Source organism: Hordeum vulgare, chromosome 6H (genome assembly GCF_904849725.1).
Source record: "Hordeum vulgare subsp. vulgare chromosome 6H, MorexV3_pseudomolecules_assembly, whole genome shotgun sequence".
NCBI classification, from domain to species: Eukaryota; Viridiplantae; Streptophyta; class Magnoliopsida; order Poales; family Poaceae; genus Hordeum; species Hordeum vulgare.
This window is the reverse complement of record NC_058523.1, coordinates 93,957,357-93,977,262: the sequence shown is the minus strand read 5'-3', so window position 1 is coordinate 93,977,262 and position 19,906 is coordinate 93,957,357. Positions and strand designations below refer to the sequence as shown.

Genomic DNA, 19,906 nt, shown 5'->3' with positions numbered 1-19,906 from the left:
ATTCTTTGATTCACTTAAGTACCATGTATGCAAGTAACGCATATTTTTTGGGAGATCATCTTTGCTGACCAAAGGCGCTCCCATGACAAACTCTGGCTTAGGGGCTACCACAGCCTTGGGTAACCTGTCGTCTTGGGATACCAGAATGTCTTCAACCGGGATACCCCATTCATCCGCCCACTTCTTTGCTAATTCCAAATCTTGCCCCTGCACCGGAGGGGGGACATTCTCGGTTAACACCCTGAGGGGTGGGATTGACTGTTTGGCCTGTTGTCCAAGCTGAGGAACGTCTGATTTTTCTTGCTTGTAGTTGAACTTGATTTGCTCCCACTTGCACTTGCACGTGATGTGCGTGTATAGTCATCAGGATTATGGTGTAAGTCATACTATGATGGAAGGGCCGTGAAGTATTTTGCAAATGCTATTTGCTTCTCGGTGTATTCCGGGCGGGGCTCGGGTTCCTTCTTTTTCATCTGCGCATCATGATGTTCCTTTGCTATCTTGGCGTTTTCCTCGGGGGTACGATCATAAGGTATGATAGGAAGATTAGCATGAGGTACCTTTGGGAGGGGCGACAGTTTGCGCTTTGGGGGGCTCCGTCGCATAGAAATCGTCGACGGAGCGTTCTTGCTGGCACATTTCCGCTTAGTATCCGTAGCGGGCGGCGACAGAAACGGACGACCCAAGTCCGGCGGCGGTGATCGAGATGGACTCGTGTTGTGCTGGCCAACGTCATGTGGAGGGCTTGGAGGTAATGGAGGTGTAGGTGACCTGCGACGACTCAGAGGCGGTGTTGTCCTTGGGGCCGAGCCTGGAAGCTTGATGTAGTTCTTGTCCCATAGGATGACTCCACCCAGTACTTCTCCGAGTGTCCTCTCATCTTCGGGTCTAGCTATGTCGAGCTCCATATCATGAAACCCCGCCATGATTTCATCCACCCCGACTTTAGCAAAGCCAGCTGGAATCTCACGGCCATGCCAGCGTGCATCAGGGCCAGAAGGTAAAGGTTGTTCGATGGCCACCTTCATGGATATGTTCTTGAATTTCTGATGGAGTTCACATGATGTTGACTCCTTGATTCCATCCACGGGGTAGCCAGGACCGCCCTCTATCATTCTTCGTGCATCATCGGGCGGGGCTTCAGATTCAGCCACGCTGCTTTTCCGCTTAGATGGGGCGCCGGTAATATCAAATGCAGGATCTTCCTGGCACGCTACTCCTCTAAGCTCATCAATCTGCTTCTGTTGCTCGTTAATCCTGGCAAGCAACTGGTTGAACTTGTCATTCTCCTCATCCTGCTGCCGCTTCTTTGCTCTCTCTCGGCTTCTGTAAGTGTCTTGGTCTCAGGCAAACCCAAGCCACCACAGGTAAGAAGGACCGAAGCCACGCGTCCGTCCTCCATGTTCGTCATTGCCGAGGACCAGTGTGAGCAAATCTTTCTCTCTATCTGCAGTGAACTTTCTTTTTCCCTCCTTAATTTCTTTCACTATCCTTTTCCAATTCTCCCTGGGTATCCTAAGACTGTCACTGCAGATGAGGTCCCCTGTTTCTTCGTCGTACGAACCACCATGCGCAAGGAACCAATTTCTTGCTCTCAATTCCCACTCATCACGGAGTGGTTCATGTATGATGCCTTTAGCTAGCAGATCTTGCTCTTTCTTATCCCACTTTGGGATGGCAGTCTCATAGCCCCCTGGCCCCATCTTGTGGTGATATTTCTTCTTGTCGACATTTATCTTGTTCTTTTCTGATAATGCCTGGGCATCTCCTGACTCCTTGTACTCCTGAAATGCCTTCCAGTGATTCGCCTGCTTGGCTAGATACCCCTCGAATACCGACACTTTCTTTGTCTTCATATAGTTTTTCCATAGCTTCTTTTTCGAGCTACGGAACAGTTCGGCCATCTTCTTTAGAGTCCACTGCTTGACTTTGGCCCTCAGTTTGTCTGCGGCGTCTTCATTCTTACATTCTGGCAGGTTGAAATGTGACATGAGATCATTCCAAAGATTATCTTTGTACCTTTCGGCGACATAGTCACTATCGGCTGCCCCTTTGCGCTTGTTCCACTCCCGAACGCTAATCGGGACGTAATCCCTAACGAGAACTCCGCATTGCTTCTTGAATGTGTCAGCAGCATTCTTAGGAAGCTTGGGTTCGCCCGTAGGCAATATCACCTCAAAGGTGTAATGCGTCCGTGCATCCAACTTTCTAGTAGGGCCTCGTTTCATAGCTTTGCTCGATGTGGAGGCCTAAGAGGGAGAAACATTCGTCAAATGAATGTATATGTATACAATATAGAGGTATCTCCAATATTTTTCACATATTACAAGTGATTGTCGAACTTCATATGTATACCTCGCCGGACTTTATTATTTCTTCACCGGCTTCTCCACCGGCTTCTACATCAGTGGAGCTATCACCTTCCCCGTCATTGGACCTATCTCCTGCCCGGCTTCATCTTCATGTCGGTCGACCTCCATTCCATATCCGGAGGGGTTTAGATATGACGACGGTGATTCAGCTGGTTCAACGTCGGGGCCGTCTTTGATTATATCTTCGAGAAGTTCTTCCTCTTCGAGGTTCCTGATATGTGGATCCATAGTTCTGCAAAAAACGGACATTTGATTAACTAATAAACTAACAAACTATATAAGAGGGGTTGGAAACGTCGAAGTGTCGTTTTATATAGGAGGACCTTTAGTTCCGGGTCTTGGCTAGAACCTAAACTTCGAAGTGTCGTTTTATATGCGACATTCTAGATGTGTAGAAAATGATCCTATTTTTCCTAATCTCATCTACCCTTCTATATGTCATATTATTCTATCAGGAACTCCGTTCCAAAACAACTTTAGTCCCGGGTCGTGGCTCCACCCGGGACTCCTAGATTTCTGCATAGTATTCAAAGTAGGAGTACTTTTCCAATTTGAGCATTCAATAAGAAAAACCAAATCGTAAAATAAAGTAGTATTCAAATTAGCATGCATTCAATTATAAGCAAATACATCATCTCTTTTGTCCGTACATCGTCGAATATTATCACTAATACTCCTCGAATACGATCATACATATAGCATCACTGATACATCTAGAACCGTAGCGCCCGATGGGTATCGTCGCGGGCGGTGGACACCCAAATAGAAGGAACCATCATAGGATCATAGCTCCAGTGAGATCCCCGAAGAACCTGCCAGGTATGCTCGAACCTACCCTCCAACGCAACCATGTAGCGACGGATGCTCATCCTCCTCGCTGACACGGTGACATACCAACTCCGCGGTGTCCGGAAGCCTCGGCACCGTCACTGGCCCACGCGACCGCCACCAAACAAGGTTCGGGTCAACAATGGGCTGTCTCCCCACCAACCTACGCCCCCCGGAAGGTAGCACCTCCCAATACCAGCCGGGCGGAGCCCAGTCCCGGGCATGGCCCCTCTGATCAAGCAGGTGTCCTCCGCCGAGTCGACAATGAGGATGCGAGATAGGCATCGTAAAATGAACTAAAAAATAAACTAGTTCTATTAATTTTCTTGCTAAAAGTAAACTATTAACACTTAAGCATATACAATAGCAAAATTAAACTATTAACACTTAAGCATACACAATAGCAAAATTAAGCAATAATCTAAGAAACACTATTAACACTTAAGAATATACAATATACAATAGCAAAATTAAATGACAAAAAAAATATTTCTTCTTCTTGTAACCCTAACCTAAATTTTCCTCTTCTTCTACTTCTTCTACTTCTACTTTTCCTCTTCTTCTACTACTTCTCCTCTTCTCTTCTTCTACTTCTCCTCTCCTCCTCTTCTAATTTTTTCTCTTCTTCTACTTCTCCTCTTCTTCTATTTTTTCTCTTCTTCTCCTCTCCTCCTCTTCTTATTCTCCTTTTTCTTCTTTTCTTCTCCTCCTCTTCTTATTTTCCTTTTTCCTAATCTTATTTTCTTATTTTTGTTCATATTTCTTCTTCTTGTAACCCTAATCTAATTCTAAATATTACTAACCCTAATAATCTAGCACAAACCTAATAACAATAGGAATTAAATGACAAAAAAAAATCTTTTTCTTTTTCTTCTTTTCTTCCCTTTTTCTTCTTTTCTTCTCCTTTTTCTTCTTTTCTTCTCATTTTTCTTCTTTTCTTCTCCTTCCCTTTTTCTTCTTTTCTTCTCCTTTTTCTTCCTTTCTTCTCCTTTTTCTTCCTTTCTTCTCCTTTTTCTTCCTTTCTTCTCCTTTTTCTTCCTTCCTTCTCCTTTTTCTTCCTTTCTTCCCTTTTTCTTCTTTTATTCTCCTTTTTCTTCTTTTCTTATCCTTTTTATTCTTTTCTTCTACTGGCCGGAGTGTTGGGGAGGAGGGGGCGGGGGCTTACCGGCCGGAGGTGTCGACGGCACGCGGCGAGGAAGGCGGCGCGCGGCGAGGAGGACGGCGGCGGCGAGGAGGACGACGACGACGGCGAGGAGGACGTCAGGCGGCAACGAGGAGGACGGCGGGCAGCCTGACGGCGTCGTCGAGGTCGTCGGTGTGCCACGCCGGGTAGGAGAACGAGAGGAAGAAGAAGAGAAACGAACGATTTGGGTTGGAATTTTTGTAACTCCCGCTTATATAGGTGGATCTTTTGTCCCGGTTCGGGGCTCGAACCGGGACTAAAGACCCCCTTTAGTCTCGGGTGGAGCCATGACCCGGGACTAAAGGCCCTTTTTCGGGCAGACTAGAAGGCGGGAAGCAGGGGCCTTTAGTCCCGGTGCGGAGCTCCAACCGGGACTAAAGGGGGTCTTTAGTCCCGATTGGAGCCACGCACCGGGACTAAAGCCCCTCCTCGGCAGGCGGCAGGCGAGGGGCTTTAGTCCCGGGTCGTGGCTCCACCCGGGACTAAAGCCCCTCCTCGGCTGCACGATAAGTTTAGTCCCACCTCGCCCAGCGAGGGGGACTAACACTTGTTTATAAGCCTCGTCGCACCTACTCCATCGAGCTCCTCTCTAAAGCAGGCTTACGGGCATAAACTGACTATAAATTAAAAAATTGAAACTATATTTGAAATTGTGGAGAAAATTAAACCTGAATTCAAAGTGAGGTCACTTTGAATTTAGGTTTAATTTTCTTTACAAACTCTCATAGAATTTCAATTTTTTTCTATTTTCAAAATTAACTATTTTGTTATTTTCAATTAAAAACTATGTTTATTAAAATTCTTTTTGCATATTTGAGAATTTGACAAAACTATGATAATGAAAAGTGTTTGAAATTGAATAAATAATTCAAAACTATTTTCTATTTTCAAAAGTAATTATTTTGACTATCCAAACTATTAACTATTTTGTTATTTTCAATTAAAAACTATGTTTATTAAAATTCTTTTTGCTATTTGAGAATTTGACAAAACTATGATAATGAAAAGTGTTTGAAATTGAATAAATAATTCAAAACTATTTTCTATTTTCAAAAGTAATTATTTTGACTATCCAAACTATTAACTATTTTGTTATTTTCCATTAAAAACTATGTTTATTAAAATTCTTTTTGCATATTTGAGAATTTGACAAAACTATGATAATGAAAAGTGTTTGAAATTGAATAAATAATTCAAAACTATTTTCTATTTTCAAAAGTAATTATTTTGACTATCCAAACTATTAACTATTTTGTTATTTTCAATTAAAAACTATGTTTATTAAAATTCTTTTTGCTATTTGAGAATTTGACAAAACTATGATAATGAAAAGTGTTTGAAATTGAATAAATAATTCAAAACTATTTTCTATTTTCAAAAGTAATTATTTTGACTATCCAAACTATTAACTATTTTGTTATTTTCCATTAAAAACTATGTTTATTAAAATTCTTTTTGCATATTTGAGAATTTGACAAAACTATGATAATGACAAGTGTTTGAAATTTAATAAATAATTAAAAACTATTTTCCCTCGACTCCGTCGGCCACCGGGAATCCGTTTGAGAGGCAAGTCTTTAATCAGTCTCTCCAGCCGACATTGGGATTAGGTTTGTCCTGTGCTATTTTTTCTCCAATGCGAGCAAGATTTCTCATATATGTTCTGCTCATATTCTACATCTCAAGCTTAAGTAATCGGTCAGAAGTTAGGACCATGATTTCTTTTTCTAGATGTGGATTATGCCTGTGGATTTTCCCCCGTATTCATCCGAATCATAAGAACAGAGTGATCTGGCCATTTATCCATACTCGATGGTTCTTTAATCCGCATGGTTCTTTAAGCTTTCTTGTTTTTAAGCTCTCTATGAAGAAGATAACAGATGGACAATATGTGCTTCTCTGTTTAGCAAAAGCAGTAGATCTCGGATTACTGTTCACATCAAATCCATTGTTTTGAACCCGGACCTTACTGCCTTTATGACAGTGTTAACTTCTTAGATCCTTAGTGCTTCAGCTATCAGATATAAGTATATAAGCAACTTATCAACATCACAATCACATTTTGTTCCTTTTTTCAATTAGACCATAAAGAAGGATTATGCAATCAAATACTTTCCATGTGAAGATGCAACTATCATACTCCAGCTGCCTAGGAAGGACAAGAATTGGAAGTGCAAGTTTCATATCAGGGCATCTCGCATGTGTAATGTAGGCCGGCGCACCCTTTATTTAGGAAGGTTTGTGCATGACACTCATATTAGGGTGGGTGATATCTGTCTCTTTCAACCAATGACAAATGTTAAGCAGAGAAGATTCATAGTGACAGTCCATCTCCTTCACAAAGAGAGCATTTCTCATTCCCTTGGTGGAAGAACTGACATTGGCTCAAATCGCGGAAGTACCTGTGCCAAGATGGGCGGCATTAAGGAGGAACCACCTACCGATGGTACTAAACTGTTGCTAGAATGCATGTGCACTTGAGTTCTCATTATATCTGTCTAATCATGTGAAAACTTGTCCAGGTGAAGAGTACTCTTCAGAACATGAAATCTCTGAGAATTCTGAGGGCACTTCTGAGCGTCTGTTCATTCTGTCAAACAGAGCTTTTCTAACACCTGCGCAGTATATGAAATGCCTGGAGAAAGTTGAGGAGATTAAGTTCAAACCGCCCTTTTATGTTTCTATCATGAGCAAGACCACTGTGTGGCAGCATGACAACGAATGTTCTCCCATCCTAGTAAGTCCAAGGAAAACATTTTTCTGTTCCTTTCTGTCAGTTACTCAATTGCATCCTTATCCATTGATAAGATAAATAGCAACAAATCTCCCAAGTATCTCTATGCCTGTGTCATTCTAACATTTGCCCTGTGTTATGTATATAAACAACACTTTGGCTCTAAGTATGCGGCCACATATCTTCTTCAGAAGTTTGCTGCTGCTCATCTCTTACAAAGGGATATCATTTTTTTTGAAATTATTTGAACTCCATACTTTTTGTGTGTTCAAAATGCACCATTCAAAGGCACATCACAAAATTTCAACAATTTCTCACTTCATTTGGTATTCTTCATGCATTTACTTATTTTTTATTTGAGCTAGTTGACCCTGAAATTGAAAAGCACTACAAATGAACTCTGAAAATGTTGAAAGTTGGCATGCTATCATCATTTCACCCACATAGCATGTGTTAAAAAGTTGAGAGGGCTACGACAAAAACGGGATGCACTTCGTGTACAAAACGGACAATCTCTCTCGAAGTATCAGGGTTTCGAACGAGAACTCATCTCTTACAAAGGGATTTCATTTTTTTGAACTTATTTAAACTCCATACTTTTTGTGTGTTCAAAATGCACCATTCAAAGGCACATCACAAAATTTCAACAATTTTTGACTTCATTTGGTATTCTACGTGCATTTACTTATTTTTTTGAGCTAGTTGACCCTGAAATTGAAAAGCACTACAAATGAACTCTGAAAATGTTGAAAGTTGGCATGCTATCATCATTTCACCCACATAGCATGTGTTAAAAAGTTAAGAGGGCTACGACAAAAACTGGATGCACTTCGTGTACAAAACGGACAATCTCTCTCGAAGTATCAGGGTTTCGAATGAGAACTCATCTCTTACAAAGGGATTTCATTTTTTTGAACTTATTTAAACTCCATACTTTTTTGTGTGTTCAAAATGCACCATTCAAATGCACATCACAAAATTTCAGCAATTTCTGACTTCATTTGGTATTCTTCGTGCATTTACTTATTATTTTTTTGAGCTAGTTGACCCTGAAATTGAAAAGCACTACAAATGAACTATGAGAATGTTGAAAGTTGGCATGCTATCATCATTTCACCCACATAGCATGTGTTAAAAAGTTGAGAGGGCTACGACAAAAACTGGATGCACTTCGTGTACAAAACGGACAATCTCTCTCGAAGTATGAGCGTTTCGAACGAGAACTCATCTCTTACAAAGGTTTATTAAAATTGTTTTTGCATATTTGAGAATTGTACAAAACTATGAAAATAAAAAGTGTTTGAAATTTATTACATTCCATACATGCATTACATAAAAGGTTTAATACATTATTACATTATTGCACCAATATTCCTATCTATTATTTCTGTTTTCTTCTGGGTCGTAGCCATGGAGAATCTTCATCATTCAGTAGGATGCTTGGGTCAGTTTTCACTTTGAAGGGCGGAATTTCATGAAACTTATTATAATTTTCTGACATGTCTGTCTTGTCATCTACTCTCACGATGTTTGGAATAATGGAGAGAGCCACCGACTTATTGGAAATAATACATACTGATGTGTGTGGTCCAATGAACGTTGAAGCTCGCGGTGGTTATCGTTATGTTCTCACTCTCACCGATGATTTGAGTAGGTATGGGTATATCTACTTGATGAAGCACAAATCTGAGACGTTTGAAAAGTTCAAGGAATTTCAGAGTGAGGTTGAGAATCAACGTGACAGAAAAATTAAATGTCTACGATCTGATCGTGGAGGAGAATATTTGAGTCACGAGTTTGGCACACACCTAAGGAAGTATGGAATCGTTTCACAACTAACACCGCCTGGCACACCGCAGCGCAACGGAGTGTCTGAACGTCGTAATCGCACTTTATTAGATATGGTACGATCTATGATGTCTCTCACCGACTTGCCGCTATCATTTTGGGGATACGCATTAGAAACTGCAGCATTCACTTTAAATAGGGCACCGTCTAAATCCGTTGAAACGACACCGTATGAACTATGGTTTGGCAAGAAACCTAAGTTGTCGTTTCTTAATGTTTGGGGCTGCGATGCTTATGTGAAGAAACTTCAACCAGAAAAGCTCGAACCCAAAGCGGAGAAATGCGTATTCATAGGATACCCTAAGGAAACTATTGGGTATACCTTCTATCTTAGATCCAAAGGTAAAACCTTTGTTGCCAAGAACGGATCCTTTCTAGAGAAAGAGTTTCTCTCGAAAGAAGTAAGTGGGAGGAAGGTAGAACTTGATGAGGTAATTACACCCCCTCTCCAACAGGAAAGTAGCGCAGCGCAAGAAGTTGTTCCTGTGGTGCCTACACCGACTGAAGAGGAAGTTAATGATGATGATCATGAAGCTTCGGATCAAGTTACTACTGAACCACGAAGGTCCACAAGGGTACGCTCCGCACCAGAGTGGTACGGCAACCCTGTGATGGAAATCATGTTGTTAGACAACGGTGAACCTTCGAACTATGAAGAAGCGATGGCGGGCCCGGATTCCAACAAATGGCTTGAGGCCATGAAATCCGAGATAGGATCCATGTATGAGAACAAAGTATGGACTTTGGTGGACTTGCCCGATGACCGGCGAGCCATTGAAAATAAATGGATCTTCAAGAAGAAGACTGATGCAAACGGTAATGTAACCATTTACAAAGCTCGACTTGTCGCAAAGGGTTTTCGACAAATTCAAGGAGTTGACTACGAAGAGACTTTCTCTCCCGTAGCGAAGCTGAAATCAGTCCGAATCATGTTAGCAATTGCCGCCTTTTATGATTATGAAATTTGGCAAATGGACGTCAAAACAGCATTCCTTAACAGGAATCTTAAGGAAGAGTTGTATATGATGCAACCAGAAGGTTTTGTCGATCCTAAAGGTGCTAACAAAGTATGCAAGCTCCAGCGCTCCATCTATGGGCTGGTGCAAGCATCTCGGAGGTGGAACATTCGCTTTAATGAGGTGATTAAAGCGTTTGGGTTCATACTGGTTTACGGAGAAGCCTGTCTGTACAAGAAAGTGAGTGGGAGCTCTGTAGCTTTCCTCGTACTATATGTGGATGACATATTATTGATGGGGAATGATATAGAGATGTTGGAGAGCATAAAGGCCTATTTGAGCAAGAGTTTTTCAATGAAGGACCTTGGAGAAGCTGCATACATATTAGGCATCAAGATCTATACAGATAGATCGAGACGCCTCATAGGTCTTTCGCAAAGTACATACCTTGACAAGATATTGAAGAAATTCAATATGGAAAACTCAAAGAAAGGGTTCTTGCCAGTTTTGCAAGGTATGAGATTGAGTAAGACTCAGTCGCCGACCACAGCAGCAGATAGAGAGAAGATGAGTTCTGTCCCCTACGCTTCAGCCGTGGGCTCTCTAATGTATGCCATGCTGTGTACCAGACCTGATATAAACCTTGCGATAAGCTTGGTAGGGAGGTACCAAAGTAATCCCGGTGCGGAACACTGGACAACGGTCAAGAATATCCTTAAGTACCTGAAAAGGACTAAGGAAATGTTTCTCGTTTATGGAGGTGACGAAGAGCTCGTCGTAAAGGGTTACGTTGATGCTAGCTTCGACACAAATCCGGATGACTCTAAGTCACAAACCGGATACGTATATGTGTTGAATGGTGGGGCAGTGAGCTGGTGCAGCAGCAAGCAAGAAGTCGTGGCAGCATCTACATGTGAAGCGGAGTACATAGCTGCTTCAGAAGCGGCTCATGAAGGAATTTGGATGAAGGAGCTCATCACCGACCTTGGAGTGGTTCCAAGCGCGTCGGGTCCTATGACACTCTTCTGTGATAACACTGGAGCCATTGCCATAGCCAAAGAGCCCAGGTTTCACCGGAAGACGAAGCACATCAAGCGCCGCTACAACTCCATCCAGGACCATGTCCAAACTGGAGTGATAGATATTTGTAAAGTACACACGGATCTGAATATTGCAGACCCGTTGACTAAACCTCTTCAACGAGCAAAACATGATCAGCACCATAATGCTATGGGTGTTCGATACATCACAATGTAACTAGATTATTGTCTCTAGTGCAAGTGGGAGACTGTTGGAGATATGCCCTAGAGGCAATAATAAAATGGTTATTATCATATTTCCTTGTTCATGATAATCGTCTATCGTTCATGCTATAATTGTATTAACAGGAAACACTAATACATGTGTGAATGAATAGATCACAATGTGTCCCTAGCAAGCCTCTAGTTAGCTAGCTCGTTAGTCAATAGATGATCATGGTTTCCTGATCATGGACACTGGATGTCATTGATAACGGGATCACATCATTGGGAGAATGATGTGGTGGACAAGACCCAATCCTAAGCCTAGCACTAGATCGTATTGTTCGTATGCTAATGCTTTTCTAATGTCAAGTATCTTTTCCTTCGACCGTGATATTGTGCAACTCCCGGATACCGTAGGAGTGCTTTGGGTGTATCAAACGTCACAACGTAACTGGGTGACTATAAAGGTGCACTACGGGTACCTCCGAAAGTGTCTGTTGGGTTGGCACGAATCGAGATCGGGATTTGTCACTCCGTGTGACGGAAAGGTATCTCTGGGCCCACTCGGTAGAACATCATCATGAGCTCAATGTGACTAAGGAGTTAGTCACATGATGACGTGCTACGGAACGAGTAAAGAGACTTACCGGCAACGAGATTGAACAAGGTATAGGTATACCGACGATCGAATCTCGGGCAAGTTCTATACCGACAGACAAAGGGAATCGTATACGGGATTGATTGAATCCTTGACATCGTGGTTCATCCGATGAGATCATCGTGGAGCTAGTGGGAGCCACCATGGGTATCCAGACCCCGCTGATGGTTATTGGCCAGAGAGGTGTCTCGGTCATGTCTGCCTGTCTCCCGAACCCGTAGGGTCTACACACTTAAGGTTCGATGACGCTAGGGTTATAGGGAAGTATTATACGAGATTACCGAAAGTTGTTCGGAGTCCCGGATGAGATCCCGGACGTCACGAGGAGCTCCGGAGTGGTCCGGAGGTAAAGATTGATATATAGGACGGATGGTTTCGGAGACCGGAAGTGTTTCGGGCATCACCGGTAACGTACCGGGACCACCGGGACCACCGGAGGTGGTCCCGGGGGACCACCGAAGGGGGGCTGCGACCCCAAGAGGTAAGATGGGCTAAGTGGGGGTGGGAACCAGCCCCTAGTTGGGCTGGTGCGCCTCCCCACTCAGCCCATGGCGCAGGGGAAAGAAAAAGAGGGGGGAACCCTAACTTAGGTGGGCCTTAGGCCAACCAGAGGGGTGCGCCACCCCTCCCCCTTGCCCTGGCCGCCACCCCTCTCCCATCTAAGGGCTTCCGCACCCCTTAGGGGTGGGAACCCTAAGGGCTGCGCCCCCTCCCCCTTCCCCTATATATAGATGAGGGTCGGGGCTGTTTGAGACACGGTTTAATCTCTCTCTCTCGGTGCAGCCCTGTTCCTCTCCCTCCTCCTCTCTGCCGGCGCTTGGCGAAGCCCTGCCGGGAGACCTCGTCTCTCCACCAACACCACGCCGTCGTGTTGCTGGTCTTCTTCCCCAACCTCTCCCTCCTCCTTGCTGGATCAAGGTGCGGGAGACGTCACCGGGCTGCACGTGTGTTGAACGCGGAGGTGCCGTTGTTCGGCACTAGATCGGAATCGCTGCGAGTACGACTCCATCAACCGCGTTCTAGCAACGCTTCCGCTTAGCGATCTTCAAAGGTACGAAGATGCTCTTACCCCTCTCTCGTTGCTGGTCTCTCCATAGGAAGATCTGAACATGCGTAGGAAATTTTTTGAATTTATGCTACGTTACCCAACAATTAGGGCATGCATGTATCTTCTGCACGTCTAATCCTAGAGGGAAGACAAGCTTCTTTGCTTCGTACGTGCTGGCGGGCAATTCGTTCTTTCTTGGAAGCATCTTCTTCATCAGTACCAGCAACTTTTCGAATGACGAGTCAGTCACACCGGTCTCTTCCTTCCACTTCAGCAATTCCAGTGTGCTACCCAGCTTCTTCTGGCCATCTTCACAAGTTAGGTACAACAATTTGTTGTGGTCCTGTAACATCTGCTCGAACTGCAACCTCTCCTTTTCTGTGTCGCAACCTCGCCGTGCATCAGAAATGACCCGGCCAAGATCATCAGCGGGCTCATCTGGTTCCCGTTCTTCATCCTGATCTTCTTCTTCATTGTCTTCCATTGCGGTATCAGCATACTCATGGAACATAGATCGGTAGTTGTCATCATCGTTCTCTTCTTCTTCATCGTCGTCTTCCATCATAACCCCTCTTTCTCCGTGCTTGGTCCAAACATTATAGCCTGACATAAAACCGGACCGAAGCAGGTGGCTCTGAATGACTCTTGAGGAAGTGTAATCCTTCTCATTCCGACATTCAACACATGGACAAAACATATATCCACCACCATGCTTGTTCGCATCGGCTGCATCTCGAAAAGAATGCACGCCTTCTCTGTAAGCGGCTGTGCGTCGATCACCGTACATCCATGGATTGCTCATCTGTGTTATACGACAGTATATCAAATACAATCACGATCCAAAAAATTAGTACTGCACGGTCTAAACAAGGAAATATAGTTGCTAACCTTTTAGAATAAGTAGAAATAAAGAGGAAGAGGTTTAAGCGTGGCTCAGGCATCTCATATCGTAGTTGTGTTCGGTGAACTGAAGCGACATCGCTCTAACACACATTTCAACAAACACCTCTAGTGCATCAAAAAAAAGTGGAGAGCTAGCACACACCCACAATCCTCAATCCAAGAAAAATGCAAGGAAGAGGGGAGAGGGGGGCTGTGCTATATATAGGCAGAGGACTTTAGTCCCGGTTTGAGACACAAACCGGGACTAAAGGTGGCGCACATGCGGGCTGCACACCGCGTAGCCCTTTAGCCCCGGTTTGGGACACAAACCGGGACTAAAGGCTCCTTACGGGCCGGGACTAAATCCTCGAGGGAGGCATTGAGATTTGGGGCGACGTGGCTGGGCCTTTAGTCCCGGCCCAGAGGCAGGCCGGGACTAAAGGGTCCCGGCCAAAGACCCGTTTTCCACTAGTGGAGTACGTTGCTCTACTTTATTTTGGCTTCCGATCTTAGTGTAGTAATTGTCTTATTTCGTTTCTTTCTCTTTTTAGTCGTGAGAGGGCATCAATAGTTAGCACGATTTGGCGATCGCGCGAGACTATTTATATTTTTTTTAATTTTTAGTTTTTTGCGTATGGTTCCATGGTTGGCGTGCCGGCAAGCGTCTATATGATCTTGGTCCGTCGTACAACCATGAGAATTGATGCGATTTTTCATTAGAGTTAGGATACGGTATTGGTCATATCATGCATCGCTTGATAATTTTGGCTAGATCTGAAGACTAATTATAGTGTCTTCATGTATGTGCAGTTATCACATACGATCTATATTTCTTGCTAGCAATATTTACGGCGATCTCGTGTTTACTTCGTATACCGGTAAGTGTATGGCCGGTTTTACGTATTATCCAAAACCAAAGGTGTTTCATACCTTGATCCCACTTCTGACCTCTCTTTCTTTTTGTTTATAGATAAGCTGATCACAGTCTGGTGCAGAACGGATTGCTCTCTATTTGGATGTTATACATCTTGTTTCTCGAGAAGGTACAAATGTATAACCTAATATTTATTTCGTTAGATATAGCAAGATTTAACCACTCGCGGAACATGCATGATCCATTTATTGGTAATTAAAATTATATATGCTGAACTTATGGTTGACGTGCCGGCAAGTTTTCAACTTGGTCCGTCGTACACCAATGAGTACATATGTGTATGTACTATAATTTTGTTAATTATTTCTCATTTTATGTGATTAAATGAAAAATGTTGTCATGCGAGTTCTCTCATGGTTGACGTGCCGGCAAGTTTAAACTTAGTCCGTCGTACAACCCTGAGTAGCAATATTTATGTGGGATATTTTCTCATTTTTTATTTTATATTTTATGTCATATGAATGGAGCAAATATGGTGATACAAATGCAAATTTTCTTACGGTTGACGTGCCGGCGAGTTTAAACTCGGTCCGTCGTACAACCATGAGTACATATACATATGTAGCATAGTATTGTTATTTTTTAAAAGAAAATTCTCGTGGTTGACGTGCCGACGAGTTTTATATTTGTAAACTCGGTCCGACGTACAACCGGCCGCATAAACATTTACAATCTTGTCATTATCTTTTAACATTTTCTTACTATTTCCTTCCGTTCTTTGTTTTACACAGCGGTGCCTACCTTTGGGGAAGTAATTGCTCACAAAGGCTGGTAATATTACTATGGCTCTCCTTCTTTTATTTATTTATTCTTGTTATGGTTTATTAATTTTAAACGTATTTATGTAGATTGCGCTTGGTGGACCTACCCTTTCATCATTTCAGCTCAAATTATCTGAATTAGCTAGACAACGTATGTATGAACCAGAAATTGGTAAATCAGCTAACCCTAAACTTGGCAAGTCAACTGCGACAGTAGGGAAATTAGACCCCTCGGAACTCGGGTGGCACTCTGAAAATTCCTTTGAAGCTTTGAGTTATCATCCGCCGGCACCTAAGCTGAGGGTTGATTTAAAATGTGCTTTAGGGGCTAGAATGGTGTCACGACAGTTAGGGTGGGAGCACCATCGTGTTCGACACGTCAGGTGCCCGAATGGTTATATTGAATGGGCTGTCGAGGTTCATCAGAATCACTCATTTGGTCTGAAAGGGGTCAGGACCACACCGACTATATCTGTGGGGCTATATATTGTTCCCTCTACAACTATGATGTTTCCCCTTTTTTGTTTCGGTCTTTGCTAGAAAAATGGAGTCCACAAACGAACACTTTCCTATTCTCGTGCGGTGAACGTACTATCACTTTACTTGACATGCTTCTTATGGCCGGGCTTCCTATCACCGGAGATCCTTATGAGGAATATATCCCTCCACTCAATCAATTAGATCCTGCATTGCTTCTATACCCAAACTTCTTATCCGATCTTTTGCAAACATGGGAAGAGCTTTATGATAAGCGTGAGGACAAATTGGTATCTTTCCAAGATTGGTGTGATCATTTCGACAACCGCCATGACAAACCCTTAAATTTTACTAGCATGCGTGATGTACGCATTTATCTTGCGGCATTTATCGCCATTTGGTTGTGCAGTTTTGTCGTTGTCGGTGGTGGACCATATATTCGCCCAGGCGTTCTTGTCATGGCATCTTGGATTGCGGCAGGACGCAAAATTTCACTTGCTCCGCCAGCTTTGTCCTCTATATATTTTTCTCTCCAGCGTATTAGTAGACACCCTGTCGGGCCCTCATTTTGCAAGAAACCTTGGGCGACTCATTATATCATAGGTTGGATGTATCTCTATTTGAGGAAATCATTTGGGCCTAAGGGGAAGGGAAATCATCTTCCTACTCCTAAGATCGTGCCGATGCAACCAACCATGATACAAACGATGTTCAGGCCACCGACTGAATTCACGTCTGAGATGGCACATGAGTTTCTTGAGAAACCTCAAAAAATAAGTTGGTGTCCTTATTCCTCGCATAACTTGATTGGAGTAGATCAGCTACAGAGGGCTTACATGATTTCTATCCGACGGGCTATTCTTCCATGGAGGTTTCTATTTCAAAACATTGATACATGTGTAGTCGAGCCATATCACCCGGACCGTGTAGCTTGCCAACTTAAGTTAGACCAACAGATACCATATAATCCTTTGATATCCTTATGGACAACAGATGTTGGCGTGGCATACACATACTGATCACATCTATTTCTCCCATCTCAGGAGGGAATTCATCATCCTCTCAACAACACTTATGAGGGAAAATGTGACGTGTCATGGACTAGATGGTGGAACAAATTTTTGCATCCGTTTACCATTATTTTGGATAAACTTAAGGCTGGTAGTCCACATGGGGAAATCTCATATGATGAGAGAAAGTAGGCGTATAAGCAAAAGGCAAAAGAATTTATGCTCCCTCCCGAACTCTTAGATTCTGATTTTGTTATAATAAAGGAAGTGTCAGCAGACTGCCGAGATGGGTACATTAATGGTATTGAGGCCAGAGAGAAAGAGATAGCAGAACGTTGGAATCATATTTTGGGTACTTTTCTTTCAGATGATGAACCTGCTATGGCCTCTCGACGTGTGAGTTAGCAATCTTTGTTTCGTTTTGGTTTAAAATTTCCATCATTCATCCATATAACATACACATATCACTCTTTTTCAGAAGCGGAAGAATAAGAGTAATGTTATTGGCTCTTCCTTTAGCGCTTTGCCTCCAACGGATACGCAAGTTGGTGAAAACCTCTTAACTTCCAAGCTAAAGGAACCCAGTACAACTGAAGCTATTTCTTCTGATGAGGAGGCGAGGCCTACCTCCAAAAGAAAACTTGATTTTGCTGACGTAGAGAATGTTTCGAGCCCTATAAAATTAGATGGTCCTGCTTTGTACGTACAAGGTGATCTCAGTTTTATGGATTTGGACAATATACTTAATGGAGATGTAGCTCACAATTTGGGTGATCTTCACGCATTAAATGTGGATGACTATGAGTCAAGCATAGATGTGGATCTCCAAGTTTCTTTTCCATGCATAGCTTCAAACGTGCCCCCATCGACTGATGTTGACAGCCTCCTATCTTCTGCACTAAATGGTAGCTCTATATATATAAAAGAATTATGTTTTATTTACCGTGTTGCTCACTTATTTTACTATATATATATATATATATATATATATATATATATATATATATATATATATATATATATATATATATATATGTTACAAGAATATTCACTTTTTTATGTGTCGAGGACGCTCCTCTGAGTAGGAAAGAAGCGTCGTCGCATATTGCAATGACATCTGTGGGTGTTCCTTTTGTTACTGAAGTTATTATGAAGGATGTCGATGCATAGTTCAAACATGCACTTGAAGGCTTGAACAGCTCTACGATAATTGACCCTCAGCGTCATGCACTTCTTGAGGCAGTCTATTCGCTTCTTCCAGCCAGTGATGATATCGCTCGCGTCGCTGCTATTCGTGCGGGTCTGAAAAGACTTATTTCTATCTCAAATGACATGCAACAATCCCACAAAGAGATTAAATCTCATTCTCATGAGAAAGAAGAAGCTTTCACTATGGCAGATAAGGAATGTATGTTGCTTGAAGAATTTTAAAAAGGTACAGATGATAAGCTGGCATCTATGGAAGAGCAATATGCCGAGGAGAGGAAGCATGGGGAGACTCTTAAAGCTCAGCTTGAAAAGGTTAATACTAGAATGCATCAGATTGGGGAGGGTGTTGAGCAACTGAAATCAACACGGTCCAATAAGCAAGCCGAGGCTAAGGAGCTGTGTGCCTCACTTTCTGAAATTAATGCTAAGGCTAATCAGGCACTTGAGGACATGAAGCAGAAGATATCCACGATGGGCAATGAAGTTGAGTCTATTCTTGAGCAGATGAAAAATCTTCCTGCTGCGCCATGATTTTTTTCTTTAGCTTTTTAAATATATCTGGGTTAGCATTTTTGTTTAATAAGAACTCTCCAGTGTCTGTATGTCATCAGACTATTTGATGCAGCTTTCACGTGCGAGGTTATTTATTTATTCAGATTTGGACTTATTGTATGTGTACGCTTCTTTTCTGATTATTGGCACTCATGCGATTTTTATTTGCTTAATGCAGTTAAAATAGATACGCATACTATATGGGTTATTTATTTATTCAGATTTGGACTTATTGTACGTGTACGCCTCTTTTCTGATGATTGGCACTCATGCGATTTTTATTTGCTTAATGCAGTTAAAATAGATACGCATACTATATGATACGTATATCCAGTATACTGTCTCTATTTGCATGTATATGTCACAGCTTTGGCTCATGAGATTTTGAAGCATCGTTTGTATACTTATTTATTTTCATTTGGCATCGTAATATATAATCATAGGTAACTGGACTGATTTTTATTTTACTTACCATAGTTTAAATTTATTAGAGAGATATAAATATATTCCTTGTACATATTTATATTTAGTATGCCGCAGTTTAGAATCGTGAGGGTATGGAGTAAAATTTTTTTGTGCCCCAGTTTATGCTCATGAGGGTATGGAATGATTTTTTTATGCCCCAGTTTATACTCGTGAGGGTATGGAGTAAATCAAGCATAATACCTCTTAAGAAATTTCCGGTTTACCGGCGACGGCGAAAATTTCCCATCTGGCGAAATAATTTTGTATGCGCCGCTAGAATAAACGTGTTTTACAACGTAAGGACCTTCTCATTTTGGTTCAAATTTTCCTTTCATCCCCCTAGTTATATTCATGGGGCGAATGACAGCGAGAACCAAATCTCCTTGTTTGAAATACCTACGTTTAACACGTTTGTTGAAAGCTCGAGACATCCTGGCTTGATATGCCTCGAGATTTTGCAAGGCTTGAAGTCGTTTTCCTTCAAGTCTTTCTAATTCATCAAGACGTAGTTGTGTTGATTCTTCCTCTGATAATTTTTCATGAGTAGTGACCCTAAGTGAAGTAATTTGTACTTCGAAAGGCAAAACCGTTTCTCCTCCAAACACGAGGGAATAAGGTGTCATCCCTGTCGGTGTACGTGTTGTGGTTCTATAAGCCCATAAGGCTTCGAGTAGTTTTTCATGCCACTCGCGTTTTTTTTGACACAACTTTCTTTCGCAATTTACATAGAGTCTTATTAAAATCC

The 19,906-nt window shown here is 42.4% G+C and overlaps 1 pseudogene; it reads left to right on the top strand.

Annotated features, from left to right (window-relative positions):
* Positions 1–16,632: 16,632 nt before the first annotated feature.
* On the top strand, positions 16,633–18,675 carry LOC123405148 (annotated as a pseudogene).
* The last annotated feature ends 1,231 nt before the right edge of the window (positions 18,676–19,906 follow it).